At 51.7% G+C, this 15,151-nt stretch overlaps 1 long non-coding RNA gene across 1 annotated transcript; it reads left to right on the top strand.

Moving 5' to 3' along the window:
• The first annotated feature begins 2,272 nt into the window (after positions 1-2,272).
• LOC118235133 lies at positions 2,273-15,120 on the top strand. Its single transcript, XR_004766790.1, has 2 exons — positions 2,273-2,416; positions 14,365-15,120. It is a non-coding gene; the product is annotated as an uncharacterized LOC118235133 (long non-coding RNA).
• The last annotated feature ends 31 nt before the right edge of the window (positions 15,121-15,151 follow it).

Here is a 15,151-nt window from a genome sequence, read left to right as displayed (position 1 = left end):
CATGAGGCAGCCGGGGTTCCGTCAGTGTCGGAAGTCCGCTCTAACACAGACGGGCCAAACCCTGGACATCTGAGACTGGTTATCTGTCTGCTTATTTCAGTTTCAAGGCAATTCGGTTTTATTTATATAGCGCTTATTACAAATGACATTGTCACAAAGCAGGTTAAACAGAGATCTGAGCCTGAACCCCCCCCCCCCCCCCCCCCCAAGAGCAGGCCTGGGGCCACAGTGGCAAGGGAAAAACTCCCTGGCTGGTAGCAGAAAGAAACCTGGAGCAGAACCTGAATCGGGGGGGGGGGGGGGGGGAGTCGGAGCCCATCTGCCACAGGGCCGGCACCAGTTAATTGAAAAAAGGCTGATCGCATAATACAAGTCTGACAGGAAAATGACGGTACATAGATGTCCGTGACAATGTGCAATCGAAGTTCAGCAAGGACGACTGGATTTATTTATCAGTGTGTGTGTGTGTGTCTGTGTCTGTCTGCATGCACTTTATGGTCCTAAAATAGAGACGGAAACACTTGTCTTAACATGCTCACATTAGATTCAGACTTTTCTGATGTATAAATTAGTGTTGCTCATAAGCAAACACAACAGGATGCTCAAAAAGCATGCCCAAATTGTAGAAGTTAAATAGACTTCCTCACACTTGGTTGCTGTAAATATCACACACTAAATCTGCTTTAAATACTCTAAATGTAACCGTTAGCAACACATGTCTTTAAGTCCGGTAACACATTCAAATGAGAGGATGTGGTGGGCTTTTCTTAAAACCTAATTGTGTTACCTGACTTAATTTAGCAAATATCTGGCAGTATATATTCATAAGTATGTTCATTTGCACAGAAGTAGAAATCACTGTACTTCCCACGTTATATATATATATATATATATATATATATATATATATATATATATACATTGGGGGGGGGGGTTACCTAAGGATTGTATCTTTTCCTTCAGTGTAGTGGTATAAAAGACTTGTCTCCACAGTTCAGGGCCTAGCATTGACCTTTAGAAGCACGGTGATCAGCTGAGGCTTTGTCATTTCCTCTTAAGATCACACTCCTTCTGCTTTCGTAAATTTGCAGAAATATTGCAGGGACTGACAAGGGCCCTGGGTCAGTGATCCAGTCTCAGCTCACCAAGTCCGAGAGTTCTCGCTGAGAAAAAGTCTCCTATTTAAAAAAAAATAAAAATACAAGTAACGCGACTAATCCGATATTCGTGAGAAGTAAATGACATGTATTTAGTCGTCTTATAAATACATAAAAATGCTCTAGGAATAGTCCAGATGTCTTGAAATAAAGTCGCGCGAGGCCTGCCCTGACACTGGCATTCAAGGTCGACCCATCTCTCTTCCGTGACAGCGGGCCACCCGCGCGGGACGCATTCCAACAGAATAGTCACCCAGCAAACACGTGAGTCACTCAACTGCGATCGCGCAGCAAACAGCTGTGACGCCGTCGCGTGCCAAACCCAGGCAAAAGCAATGCGTCAGAAAACTTCTTCAGCTAAGCTGACAGTTTTCAGTCGCAGGCTACACTATGCGTATCTGCGGATTCCACAGGAAGTATGGAAGGTGCCAGGGTATTCCGGCAATTGCTGTCTTTTTTTGTGGTTATGCGTTGATGGATCGTGTTCGGGCAAGACGCAAGATATTTCAGCAACTGCGAAATACCGCAACTATTCAAGGAAATTAATTCAGCAGATCCCCGCCCTATGGTGAAAATTCGACAAAACCCGTTAGGCATCAAGACACCTATGGCCTACCGCCTTCACACAAAGCATTCTTTAAAACACCCCTAATTAAACAAATGCAGTGCATTTTTAAGTAGAATTTTAAGCAGTCAATGTGAATGAATTGCTTTCAAAGCAAAAGTGCCAACTCACACAGACTTTGCATTTAGCACTAGTTCACTCAGGCTTGCAGACATGCCACTGTAAAACACTACATGCCCCATAATTAATTGCTTGAATTTAAGCCTGCTTTAAGACCTATTCTCATTGGCCAATCGCTCCTGTTCTGAGCACTCGCTGTAGATAAGGAAGAGTGTCTTCTATTTCATGCGTTTTTATTGAATAAGAGAATAGGCGTCATTGGCAGCTCTAAATTTTCAATTGGTGATTCAGTCTTTTCCACGCCTTTTTACTCGTGGCTTCGGACAGGCTATTGGCTGGACAACTTGCCATTCAAGATCTTGGGAGGCGGGCGTCATAGCTGCTCTTTGACGTTCGAGTTCCATTGGCCAGCTGTTGCTGATCGCGTCATTGCTCTGCCAGCTGATCGGACTGAGAAGCCGGTTTGAAGGTAGTTGGAATCGGGAGAGAAGGCGAGCCGTACTAGGAGCCCAGAAATCAGAGAAAATGATAGGCGCTGCGGTTCCCCAAATCGAGACAAGGAGACTCGTCTCATGTAAGTATCTATAGAAAGTTTTTCGTTGCTGCCTTCAACTGTCCTTCAGAGAGGGAGCGGGGAAAAGACGCCAGGCCGTTAACGAACTGTCGAAGTTGATCGAAGGTTAAGGTGGGGCTTTAAAATAAAGGGCTGTTGGAAGATCGCGTCGCAATTCATTAAATGTGACGCTTCAGAACCATAGCAGGCGGGCGACTTCCCGGTCTCAAATGTTAATGAAAACCGGCTAGCACACCTTCGATTGAAAATGTGATAAACTATCGAGATTTAATCTGACCCGATGCAAAGTTGCCATGCTATAGGTCTGTGGATGTCAGAGTTCGCAACAAACGGGCTATATAGTCTTGAATTGTGTTTGAGTCGAGATTCAGTATAAATACGGCACAGATCGGATATATCGGATAGCCTTGTATAACTGAACATTGCCGTTAAACGGGCTACGCACAAGTTATCTGGAGACCAACCTACGGACAGAGTACAGAGGGGAAGTGTCAGTGGATGGGGTGGGTACGGCACCCCCACCGCTCGCTCATTTTCCAGGATAAAAAAAGTCTGACGCTCGCTAACTCACGCCAGAATTGCTTGAACGTTGGAGAAGCACACTCGTTCAGAGCGGTGTCGCCGGGTAGCCTACAGATTAAGATATGGTTTTGCGGAGATCCACAAGAAAAGTAAGTAGCCATTAGCCTGTCCACTCCCACTAGTGGTTATTAGTAGCGTACCGTTAACTCAGGAAATACCAGTGTCTTGGCTCCCTGTTGTTAAAAAAAAAACTTTAATCCTATAAAATATACCCCGTGGTAGCCTATAGCTATATAATCGAATAGGTAGCGGAGGAAGTCGCTCGTTAGCTGCAATGAGTAACACGATCGGTTCGAAATCGTGCATTATTGCGGCCGTGTGCCAAGTTGGCAGTCGTTGCTCTTCAATAGCCTAGTTAAAAATAAAACATTCGACAGGCATCAAAAAAATTGTTTAGCCCTTAGTATAGGCATAGTTGATTATAAAACTACGCAACTTTAATTTGTGTTACTCATTTGCACATGACGAGAAAACCAGCTCTACAGTAGGCTACGACTGGGAAACACCCTTTTCTGAAAAGTATGCGGTCTTAGGCGCAGTATTTGGATAGCCAATTTTCTTAAACTTTAATGATAGAATTGCTTAAATGCACAAAGAGTCTGTTAATCGGACCAAGCCCTAAAGTTCGGGGAAATCATTTGATTCAGTGCCTCGGGAACCAGCGGCTTCCTTTTACCGTCAAGAATTTGAACTATGTCAACTTAGCCATAGAAAATCTAATTTCGGGGCCTACTTCGGAGCAAGTGCCCATACTGAGCTCGCAGGTTTAAAAATATTCCTAACTTCGATAAATACGTTTACGCGTGTTACTTAACGTTTAGCGTTAATCATGGGATTTTATTTGAAGGCCATCTGTAGTTATTTGATTTGCGTATTTGTTCAACTGAACCGATTTCCACTGAGGGGTAGTGCCCCGCAAAAAAAAGCAAACCTTGGCTTGCTAAAATGCTTAATCACTTCGTCTGGACATGCAGTCTTTTAAACCTGGGTAAATCCTGTCCGAAGACAAGCAGGCGAATTCCATAAGGCCACACCCTTTGCGGTGCAGCACGGAGCAACATTTTCCACCCCACAATTTAGGGAAAAAAATATAATACAGTGGAGTTTTTTTTTTCGAATTCTCAGTTTATTTCCGCTTCGACATGGCCTTTTGTAGTTTTTTTTTTGTTTAAATGCATATTTTTTAGGCTTTATATCCTGTTTACACAGGCTAAGTTTTAACATGAACTGCCAGAACATGTAACGTTTACTGAGGGGGGAAATTAAATATTAGCTAATATTCTAAACGGCTCGTTTGAATCGGTATTACCGATAAATTGCGTAGTTTAAACATTTGGTCAGCGTTCATTTTTCTTTCACACGTCGCGGGTAAATGCAAACATATTTTCTATATCTTCTCTAACATTCTACCTTAACAAAATGTTTGCCACTTGTGGAATGTTTCCTCATAGCCTGGAACACAAACATGCCGAAACGTGACATTTAAAGAACATCTACCACAGATCACTTTAACACGAATGTTAAATAATCAGTTTCTCTGATCCTTCGGTTGGTTTGGATGGTTTGAAAGGGAGCATTTATTTTGAAAATACATTTTAAGAAAATGCCCCTCCAGTCGTGAACATTGGGTTTTCTGTGTTCTTTTCCCCCTCCCGATTGTCTGATTGGAAACAGAAATTATGTAAGTTTAACCCTGTTTAAATGCTCTCTCATGGTTATGCAACCGTGGTTTGCTGATTTCTACACGAGCTTGGGGTGAAGGGAAGGGGGTGGGTGGATGGGGGGGGGAGGGTTTGAAGTTAAAATGTGACTGCTCACAACGCAATTCCTGTAAAGCCCTGAGCGCCCCTGCCCCCCTCTCCCCTGCCCCTCCCACCTCGCCGCCCCCCCCCCCCCCAGTCCCCCACGCTCCCTCACCCCTGGCTCTTCTGGCAGTTACGTGCTCTGATGTAAGGTCACAGGGACGATCTCACCCCCCCCTTTTTAAAAATTTTTTTTTTTTTTAACGGGCGTTCACGTGAACCAGGCGTTTGTGCAGGGCGTGCCAGGGAAGTCCTGATCACATGCGTGCGTCCACGCGGCACGGCGGAGCCCGGCCAGGGTTCTGGAATCCCGGGAAGCCGCGCGTGGGGGGGGGGAGGGGGGGGGGGTTAGGGGCGGCCCTGGGTGATGTAGCGAGGGAGCGCCACATTCCAGGGGTGCTGCTGCAGGGGTGCGCGGTCGGGACCGCGATCGGGAAAGCGCAAGACGGGTCCCGCGGGGAGCGGCCCGACCGTGCGGTCAATACGCCACGATTTAGGATCGCCCCGGACCGCGCGCTTCCTCACGCTGATTAACATGTCCTGTCGTTTCGACGGGGCCGTCGATGACTTGCAGAAGCGTCTTTTTGTTCAGAAAAAAAGGTTTTTTTTCTAGTTAGTTGACGAGTTTGCGACTATCCGCGCATTTGCGGGACACCACTGTACGAGCTCGATTTTCATGCCAGCAGTTGCCTTGGTGGTCTTTTTCTAAAATTCTTTTTTTTTTTTTTAAAGCTGGTAATTGTCCCTTTGGTTTGCCGAGTCCCACGGCTGTGTGTCAGGGCCTATTCCTGCAGCCCAACAGCCTCCTAATATATCCTGATAATTGAAATGGCGTCTCAGCCGAGAAAGCGAAATGGCTGGCGCTGCCAGAACGTTCCGGCACTCTGCTCTGTGGGGGTTGGGAAGTTTTTTTCAAAAAAGATCTTTTGGTGGTTCAGGGCAGTACAGGCTAGGTGAAGGCCATCAGTATTAAACATAACGCTGTGTGAAGGCTTCTCAGATCTTGACTTAAAGGAACCGAGCCGTTCCGTTGCCGTGATCTTGCGCATGTGCACGTGCCCGGGTGTGTAAGGGCATGCAGGGGTTTGCGTTTTGCGCGGGCGCACGCTGTGTGTGTGTGTGTGCGTGCGTGCGTGTGTGTGCGCGTGTGAGAGCGAGCCGGCACGACGCGCTGCTGTCGGCGAGTGCGTCACAGCTTGGCGTCGGAGGAGGGGTGACACTGCAGAGGCGCCGCGCCGGGAGAGCGGGGGCGCTGTGGGTGGGGCCGTCTCTGTCGGAAGCCGCCGACTCCCCGCCGACTCCCTGTCCGCGCGCTCCGATTAAACCCGAGGGCCCGCGGAGGCCTGCCGGTTTGGCACGTCCTGCATTCAGATCCGTTCCCGCATTCCCCCCGGGGCCTGGACCAATCGGGGTCCCCGGGGGGTGTGGCCTGTGGAGCACTCCGTCTGTGGGAGAGAAAATGGCCGCTGGGACGAGGGCTGGTTCGGGGAGCAGGAAGAGCGAAGAGCGGGGGGGGGGCGCAGAACCAGGCCCCGGTGCCGTGCGACGAGAGTAATGGAGAGAAATATACTGTTTCTGTAGAGTAGAAGCAGAGAGGCTGCTCATACGAGACTGGCTACACTGCATTACAGACCACCCGCTGTACAACCTGGGCCTCATTCTGATTAACAGGCCTTGCCGTGTGTGTGTGTTACAGGCCTCAATGTTTAAAAGGCCTCACATTGTGGGCGTAACAGGCCACGGTGTTTAAAACACTATGAGTGCAAAACATTATGAGGACCGAAGAGTCTCGCAGGTCCCCTCTGGGTAGCTATCGCTTGCTCACCCAATCTCTCTCCGCTTGCGTGGTGTCTCTGTCTGTGCTGATGCACGTCTGTGTCAAAATCTATATCGATTTTAAGGCGACCAGAAGCATCCAAAAATGGCCTCGTGTAAGCACGATTCCCCCCGTAGCACGGTGACCAGGCTACGGCTTCCTCCTGCTCCTCCTCGCTGGAGCAGCCCAGAGACAAACCTTTAATAGAGCTCAGGGGAATGGAAAATTTCCCTCCCTCCTCTCCCCCCCCCCCTTTCCTCCAGCTCTGATGTGTAAAACCAGGCCCCCTTTCAGCCGGTTAACACATAGGGACCTGGGGAAAGTCAGGCTGCGTTGGAAGTTTGGGATTTGTGCCGTGTTGGGAGTTGAACGTAAGAACAGACAGACTGATCACAGATGGATCAACCAGTCTTTGGCCTTCCTTGTCTGTCGAGTTCTGTTGCCGGGCTTGTCCACCAATCAGCAGCTCTCTTGATCGGCAGACACAGGGTCTGTCCAGATCCTCAAGGGCGGGTTGCTAAGGTAGAGTGATCCACCTGGTCAAATCACAGCAATCACAGAGCAGCTGGAATAGTGGTGTGGGAGTGCATGGATTACACTGATGCAGGCGACGAAATCAGGCTCTGAAACTACATACCTGTATTGAAAGGGTGTGTGTGAGTCACTGGAGGCACTATATGCCCAGATTACTTATGCAGGCTGTCATCTGCGCGAATGTGCTGTGTGGGTCTCATAAGTGTGTCCCTCGGTTTTCAGACTGCGTTTGGGGGGAAGGGGGGTGGCAGGAGCAGGAAATGCACCATGTCCTGGAGCCCACACAAGGTTGGGGGGGTTGCGGGTTGGAATCTTTCGGGCGACTGGAATGCTGATCGAGCTGCTTTTGTTTTTGTGCTGATCCCACACCCCCACCAAAATGTTGGGTATGGAGCGCGTTCAAGCGCATTGGCGTAGGCGGTGGTGGGTGTGGCGCGCATGAGGGGGGAGTCACACTTCTGAATTCTGCAGTGTTTGCTCTGGTTAAAATTAAGGCCATGTCGAAGATGCTGGGAGTTGTAGTTTTTTGGGGCTCTAGGTAGACATGTAGTCCAAGCCCCCCCCCCCCCCCCCCCGTATGTCAGAAAGGACCTGAGGTCAGAATGTTTAAGTGAGGAGGAAGACGATCCGGTGTCGGGAGTTTTATCCTCTACGTGAGCCGGAGTTAAAGCTCCGTGAGCGAAGTGGCCGAGGAGCACTTGCTGTGCGTGCCGGTCTCGCACCCGTGTGAGCAGCTGCGCCTCGTTGACCGTGGCTCTGGTTGCCAGATGGAATACTGTAGACCCGTCGAAACGTGCAGACACCCCTCCCCCCACATCCCTAGATGCACTGCTTTTCCAGCCCAGTGTAATGTCCTCCTCATGTGCCGCAACACTGCAGAAATGTTACCAAGTTCATTATGACATCATAGACGTGTTGTGAGAACGTTCTGTGCTTGGCCTGGCCTCCATTTTAAAGTTTTCTCTCTCTCTCTCTCTCTCTCACACACACACACACACACACACACACGGTGCAGACAGCTCTCAGAGCAGCGACAGGCTGGGTGGAATTTTTACCATATGCACCAGGAATTCCGAGAATGTGGAAACCTGAACGGAGAGACCAAGAGGAAGGAAAATGGAGGGAGAGTGAGTGAGAGAGAGGGAGGGAGTGAAGGGGAATGAGGGAGTGAGAAAGAAAGGGAAGGAGACTGGCAGGTTCGGAAAGCTGGAGTGAGAACAGAGTAAAAGAGAAGAGGGGAAGTATGGAGGGAGTAAGAACGATAGAAGGTAGGAATGTGGAGGATAAAGGATAGAGAAGGCGGGGGAAAGATAGAGGGGGAGAATGAGAGAGCGGTCGCTTGGTGTTGTGTGCAGACGGGAGGCCTTGAGGCTGAAGGCTATGCAATGTGAGCAGTGGACGAGACGCGCGCTCCAGACTGCACAGACGTACTGTACAAGGGCAAGGCCTGGAACAGTCTGGACTATCACACCTTTATCACTCCGTTCCCCTGCACAGCCTTCCAGAGGAACCTGGAAAAAGCCCGCTATGCTAGACCAGGTACACCAGCTTTCCTTGTGATGCTGCACGCGGATCCGTTAAAACTGAGCGTGGCTACTTCGGCTAGGACGGTCAGGAGATTTTCAAACCACTGATGCGTCAATACTGTTATGCCACACACACACAATTTCAATTCAGAAGTACAGAAGTAGTCCTTTGTGCACGTTGTTTTTTTGTTTTTTTTTGCAGAAGTTGTGGCAAACTAGTTCTGCTCTCGGTGTGCGGTACGCAGTAATCGGACCAGCTGGGCCCCGCAGACCGTTTCCCTAGCAGAGCAGGGTTGCTGCGACGTGCTCGAGCCGCTGGGAGCTCACGCCTGCTAGCGGAGGACCCGTGTTAATTAGCCTGCGACGTCGGTAACCGAACGAGGTCCGAAGGGCAGCTTCGTCAAACGGCTGCATGAAATGCCTGCCCTCCAGGGACTACAGCGTTAGCAGATTAGTGAAAACTAATCGCCGTGAAGCGCAGACCTGGTCCGTAGCTGCGCCAGAGCAGGCTGTCCGTGCGTTAGCGGCAGGCAGGCTCGAGTCAGCTTGTGGGAGAGGGTTTCTGGAATCTCAGCTTTCTCTGTTACAGGTCAGTGTGCACCCTTCTCAAAAAAAAACAAAAAACAGAAGTTTCACAGGAAGCCAGAGGGATATTTCAAGCTCCAGGCGCTTTCATTTTAATGTCGCAACAGAAAAGCAAACCTCCCGACAGCCAATTTGGGTCTTGAATATCCATGTGTGTTCCGCAGAAATTCGAGGTTTTGTTCATGGTCGTGGACTTCTTGGTTTTCACTGACCGATTCAGAATTGTCCTTGCCAGATTTGACTGTGAACTTCGTGGAATTTTCCCTTGTATTATAAAGGTTTATCGCTACTGTTACATCACTCTCACAGGACACTGGTGGCAGAAAGAGGATCTAGCAGCTCAGTCTGATCTCAGAACAGTGTCTTCCACTGGATGTGTTTTCTGCAGCGCTCTATGTAGCTGATCTCAGATCAGGGGCCTGATCCTTGAAAGCTTGTCTATTGTTACTGTGAAGAATGTGCCTGTAATCTGGTTAGGGATTTTGTTTATGTGGGGTCATGTGATCTGAGTCCACTCCGTGTGTGTGTGTTGGGAGTCATGTGACCTGGTCAAGGGTGTGCCTGTAGGTCATCATGTGATGTACCCTGGGGGGGGGGGGTTCTACAGAAGGTCATGTTGATCAGTAGGGGTGTTGAGGACACACACACACACACACACACAGCCCGCAGTGTGGCTGTCCCTGGTAACAGCACAGGAGGCTGTTCCTGGAGACGTGGCTGGGCTTGGCAGCCGGGACTCGCTGTGCCGGAGTGTTCTCTCAAGCTGTCGCCCCACGCCCGTCTCCGCAGAACCGACGTGCTCGGAGAGGAGATGCCAGCTCTGAGCCTCGCTCGAACCCCAGCCCATCCAGACACAATCGCTGCTCATCTGCATTCATGTATGGATGTACACGCGCACACACATTCCGTGATCTCTCGCTCATCTGGATGGGCTGTACCCAATTAACTGTGTCTGCTGTGTTCGGCCCATCCGTATATCGTAGAGCTCAGTGCATCAGTGTTGCAGCCAGGGATGACCAGCTGCCCTCATCCTCATTGGCCGTTAACGGGGCTGGTGGGGCACGTTCTGGGGCATCGTGGCATCACAGGCAGGCGCGGTTCCTGGCCTCCCACTGCTGAAATCTGGGTTTCAGGAAGCAGGTGACAAGGTAGTAATCCCTGTATTGCAAGAGCATTGTAAGCATTGTAAGAACTGTTAGGTGCATTGTGGGAACTTTTTTGGGGCGCTGTGAGCGGTGGGTCCTCCATCACATGCGTGTTGCCGCTTTTTCCCCTCGCGGCTGTGCTGCAGAGGCCTCTTCCTGTTTGCGGTTTCATCCACGACCTCACTTCCTGTGTCACATCTGCACCCTGCCACATTTCAGCCGCGCGTGCGTGTTCCTTCTTGGTCGCCTTCCCCTCGTTCTCCCTCCACACCCCCCTCCCTCTTTCGCACTCTCGCTCTGGAGTGCGAGTCTCTCTCACAAAGCGCAGGAATTTCCTTGTTTGTTGGCTGGCTAGCTGGAATGTAGCTGTGGATGCCTGTGCGCACACACACACACACACACACACGTTTTATTCACACGCTTCAGAAGGCAGGGGTCACAGGGGTTCACCGGGGCACCGTACTTTACTCTCAGCATCACTACCCCCCCCCCCCGCCGCCCCCCATGCCTTCTCTTTCTTCCCCTTTTAAGGCCTCTGAACGGATGCTCTCTCGTTCTTTCTCAACGCTTCACCCAACTGGGGGCCCTGGTGGCAGATTAATGTCTGGAAACCATGGGTGCCAGTTGTGTGAAGTGTCAGATCTGGGCCCACAGTCATAAAGTATCTCAGAGTTAGGTGTGCTTATCTACAGGATCAGTTTTATGTTTCGGTTCGTAAAGGTTAAAGGTTAGGATATGTCCAGAAGAAAGCCCAATCCTGGGTTGTGTCTAAAACTGCTTGGACTGGTTAGGCATGCTCCTGCCATTACTCTTCACCAAGCCACAGGTCTTAGAACTGGACCTGGTCCCCTGGTGCTGCACTGTGGCTGCCCAATGCTCCTAAGTAGCTAGGATGAGTCAAATGCAGGGGACAGATTACACCCCACAGGGTCAGTAAAGAGCAACTTAAAACTTGCTTTCAGAACCGCGATCAGGCTCTTCAGCCATTTTACGCAAGAGTTGAGCAGCTGATCCTGGAACAGTGCTTCTGGGTCAGTCCATTCCGCATTCCGCTGCCTCTTGCCAACTTCCTCGTTTCCCACGAGTGCTGGAGATGGCGTGTCCTACGCTGCCGCGCAGGGCTTGGAAGTGGCGGATCTGCCCGGAGGGGCGGAGTCGCAGGACGGCCCCAGTGACGTCTGTCCTCAGGATGAGACCCGGCTCGTACTTCCTGTTTACTGCCTCGGTAACGCTCTCTCCCGGCAACCAAGTCCATGAGGGGAAAAACAAGAGTCCTGCGTTTCCCGACGAGCAGGTGGGAGTTTTTGGGGCTCCGCCGCTCTTGTTTTGCTGTTACCTGGAAGCTCCTTTCCAGCGAAAATTCCGTACTTCGTCCTGCAAGTGCCAATCAGGCTCTCAGCCTGACCAAGATCACTTATTGGCTAAGCCTGTAACCCCTCAGCCACTCCCAGACTTCTTTCTTGAGACTCATCCAGAAGGCAGAGCATTACACTTCAAATGTTTGGTCTGTTCCACAGCAAGTTCACACTGTGAGGTTTCCAGTGGTTTTGCCACACTCCTCGAGGGTTGTTTCGTGGGCGTGTCATGGGGGTTGGGGAATGTTGACTCCCGATAGGCTGGTGATGGGGGGGGGGGGGGGGGGGGGGGGGGGGGGGTTGGGGGGGGGGGGGGGGGGGGTATGCAACTGACCGCAGTGCAAAGGCCACACCCACAGTCGCTCTTATCTGCACGCGCCCTGTAAGCGGACGTCCAGTTCAGTCTCCTTTCTGCTTTTAAAATGTTCACGTGCACCGATTTGGTGCTCATCAAAATCTCCTCATATCCACACCTGGTCATGCTGCATTATGCAAAGGCTAGTCTAGCAGAGGTCCTGAGCGTGCGCATGTGACAAGAAAAACTTACAGGTTATGGTACCATGGTATCCCAGTACGCACACATACACACACACACACACAGTCTCCTCTCCCATTTCATGACCCTGCAGCCACGATCACCTTCTGACTGCTTGGCACTGCTCTCTGCTCTGATTCTCCAGCATCTTAGTCGTTCTCCGTTACCTGGTGCACTGGTGGCCTAACCAGTCTCCACACACGGACAACACACACACAATCCCAGCCTCCCCTCTAACCCTTCCGTCTCAGAAGGGACCCACAATGCATCGGTGCAGCGCAGCTCTGCGAGGTACAGGCGAGGATGGTCCCGGGCAGCTAGGGGGGAAGCGCTGACCCCAGATCAGTGCGGGACTGCAGGAATGCGCCGTGGCGGATTGTGGGCGTCCGGGCTCTCTGACCTGAGCGCAGCGGCCGGCTGCCAGCCTGGGAACCTCAGCGGGGGAAAATGGAGGCGGTGACTCACGTATTGATCCGCAGGTCACTCCGCACACAGCACGTCCTCAGTGCGTGTGCGTGTGTGAGAGAGTGTGTGTGTGTGTGTGTACACACCTGGTGTTGTTCAGACATGTTCCGCCCCCCCCTCCCCCCGGTTCTCTCTCTCCCTCTCCCTCTCTCTCGCTCTCTCTCTCTCCCTCCCTCCCTCCCTCCTGTGACGTGAGCCGGGCGATCGCCGGCACTGGTCGTCACCCAGGCAACTGTTGTCGGGTGTCGTGTGAAATATGAGTGGCGGGGGTCAGCTTGATTAATGACTTCATTTGTGAGGTTCTGGTGGGGGTTGGGGGGGGGGGGGGGGGGGGGGGGGGGGGGGGGGGGGGGGGGGGGGGGGGGGGGAGGGGGTGGGGGGGGGGGGGGGCGGACGGACGGACGGACGTTTGTGTTAAAGTCTGGGGGAGTGGTCAGCCCCCCCCCCCCCCCCCCCCCCCCCCCCCCCCACCTCACCACGTTTGTTCTAAGAAGCCTCTGCACGTGTGCAGTAAATCAGTCCCGGACTGTATGCAGTGGGAACGCAATGTTCCGCATGCAACCGGGGTGTGTGTGTGTGTGTGTGTGTCCTTGCGTCTGAGTGCTGGTGTATGCACGTTTTGTGTGTGTGCAAGATATACTTGTATTTGAGTGCTTGTATGTGCATATGTGTGTATGTATACTTGTGTTTGAGTGCGTGTGTGCGAGTGAGAGGGCTCTGTGCACTGCTGTGTGTGTGTGTACGGTCTGTGCACTGCTGTGTGTGTGTGTGGGGTCTGTGCACTGCTCTGTGTGTGTGTGTGTGTGTGTAGTTCACACGTTCAGCAGTGGGTGTGTATAGCTGTGCAGCTCAGCCCCTCAGTGACGCAGACTGATTTCTGCACAGTCACTCGCACTGACGCACCTACTGGCTTCAGCGCAGTCTGTCAAAGTGCCAGAGAGAGAGAGAGAGAGACTGAGACTGTGTGTGTGTGTGTGTGTGTGTCTGTACGCTCTGTCCTGCAGTTTGAGGCAGAAGGGTCAGTGATGTGCCCTGTGATTCCTGAGGCTTCCCTCAGGAGTGTGTAAAATGGGAGGGGGGTGGGTCCATTAGATGTGGATCTGAGGGGGGGGGAGGGGGGGCAGAGCACATGACCACACACCCCTATGGCTCTCTGGGTGTGAAGAGATTTAAGCCTCTCCATTGTGGCTGCAGAATCGACGGAAAGAACTGCTTCAGAAGAGAGAGGGAGAGAAATAGAGTGGGGGGGGGGGGGCGAGGGAGGAAAGGAAACCAGTGAGGACTTTGAGCCCCCCCACCCCCCCACCAGACCTCTGCCCTGGGTCAGCAGCTCCGTGGGGCACTGGGGAGGGGGGGGGAGCAGAATCTTATCTGTCTCTCTCCCCCCCCCCCCCCCCCCCGATAATCTGTTCCCTGGGGGCGGGGCAGGGTAGGGGGCGTGTCTCAGAGCCTTGGCTGAGCACATTCTACTCATGACTGACAGTGGAGCAGTGATCTCACTTCCTGTTTAATGGACGTTTTTCTCTCTCTCTCTCTCCCCCTCGTCTCTCTCTCCCCCCCTCCCCCTCCCCCTCCATCCCTCCCCCCGTCTCTCTCCCTGCAGGGCTGGCTGGCTGGAGGAGCGCGTGTGCGTACACACACGCGTGTGCATGTGCGTGTTGGCTGATCTGCAGCAGTTCTTCACTGGCAAGCTTTATGTCCGTGTGTCCCAGCTAAAGCTGCCAGCTGAAGAACTGTTGTGGTCTGCTCTTTCCTACGACGCACGGGAGGAAGACGAGGAAGATCCTGTGGAGTACTGGGCATCTCAGGCCAAAGAATCGGTCATGTGACACTGACGGGTCATCCTCATTCTCACACAAACGTAGACTGTGCGCAATTACTTAAAATGGACCTGCAAAAAACGAACTAAGCTAAAAACAGGATATGAGGAAGTTGCAACTTGAAAAACTTGCATACAGACGCGCACAGGATTTATGTGTTTCTCAGGCATAAACAGGAGCTAGCAGTACTACACCTCTGTGACACTACCGTATTCCAGACCATCTACGTTATGTATCTAGGACATGGTGATGGAAGGAGATCAGGGATGTGTTGAGGCAGGGGTGCCTGACTGAGAGACTAATTTAACCCACGGAGGTCAGCTCCTGGAGGAGGCCTTGGCTGCGCCTCCTCCAGGACAGGAGGAGATACTGCGCCTCCTACGGGCATCTCCTGCCTCTTCCTCAATGCTCCTCTGCTCCTCAGGAGCATCATCCCTGATCTCCACGTTCACAGAGAAATGGAAATGTAGACTATTGTACTCTGCCATACCATTCTGCATGTGACTGTCATTACAATAAAATAATAAAAGGAGTACAGTGAAGTCTCCCTCTCTCTCTCACACACACACA

The sequence above is a fragment of the Anguilla anguilla genome, chromosome 9, assembly GCF_013347855.1.
Source record: "Anguilla anguilla isolate fAngAng1 chromosome 9, fAngAng1.pri, whole genome shotgun sequence".
In the NCBI taxonomy this organism is placed as follows: domain Eukaryota; kingdom Metazoa; phylum Chordata; class Actinopteri; order Anguilliformes; family Anguillidae; genus Anguilla; species Anguilla anguilla.
Note: the sequence above shows the minus strand (reverse complement) of the source record. Positions and strands in the feature narration are given on the sequence as shown.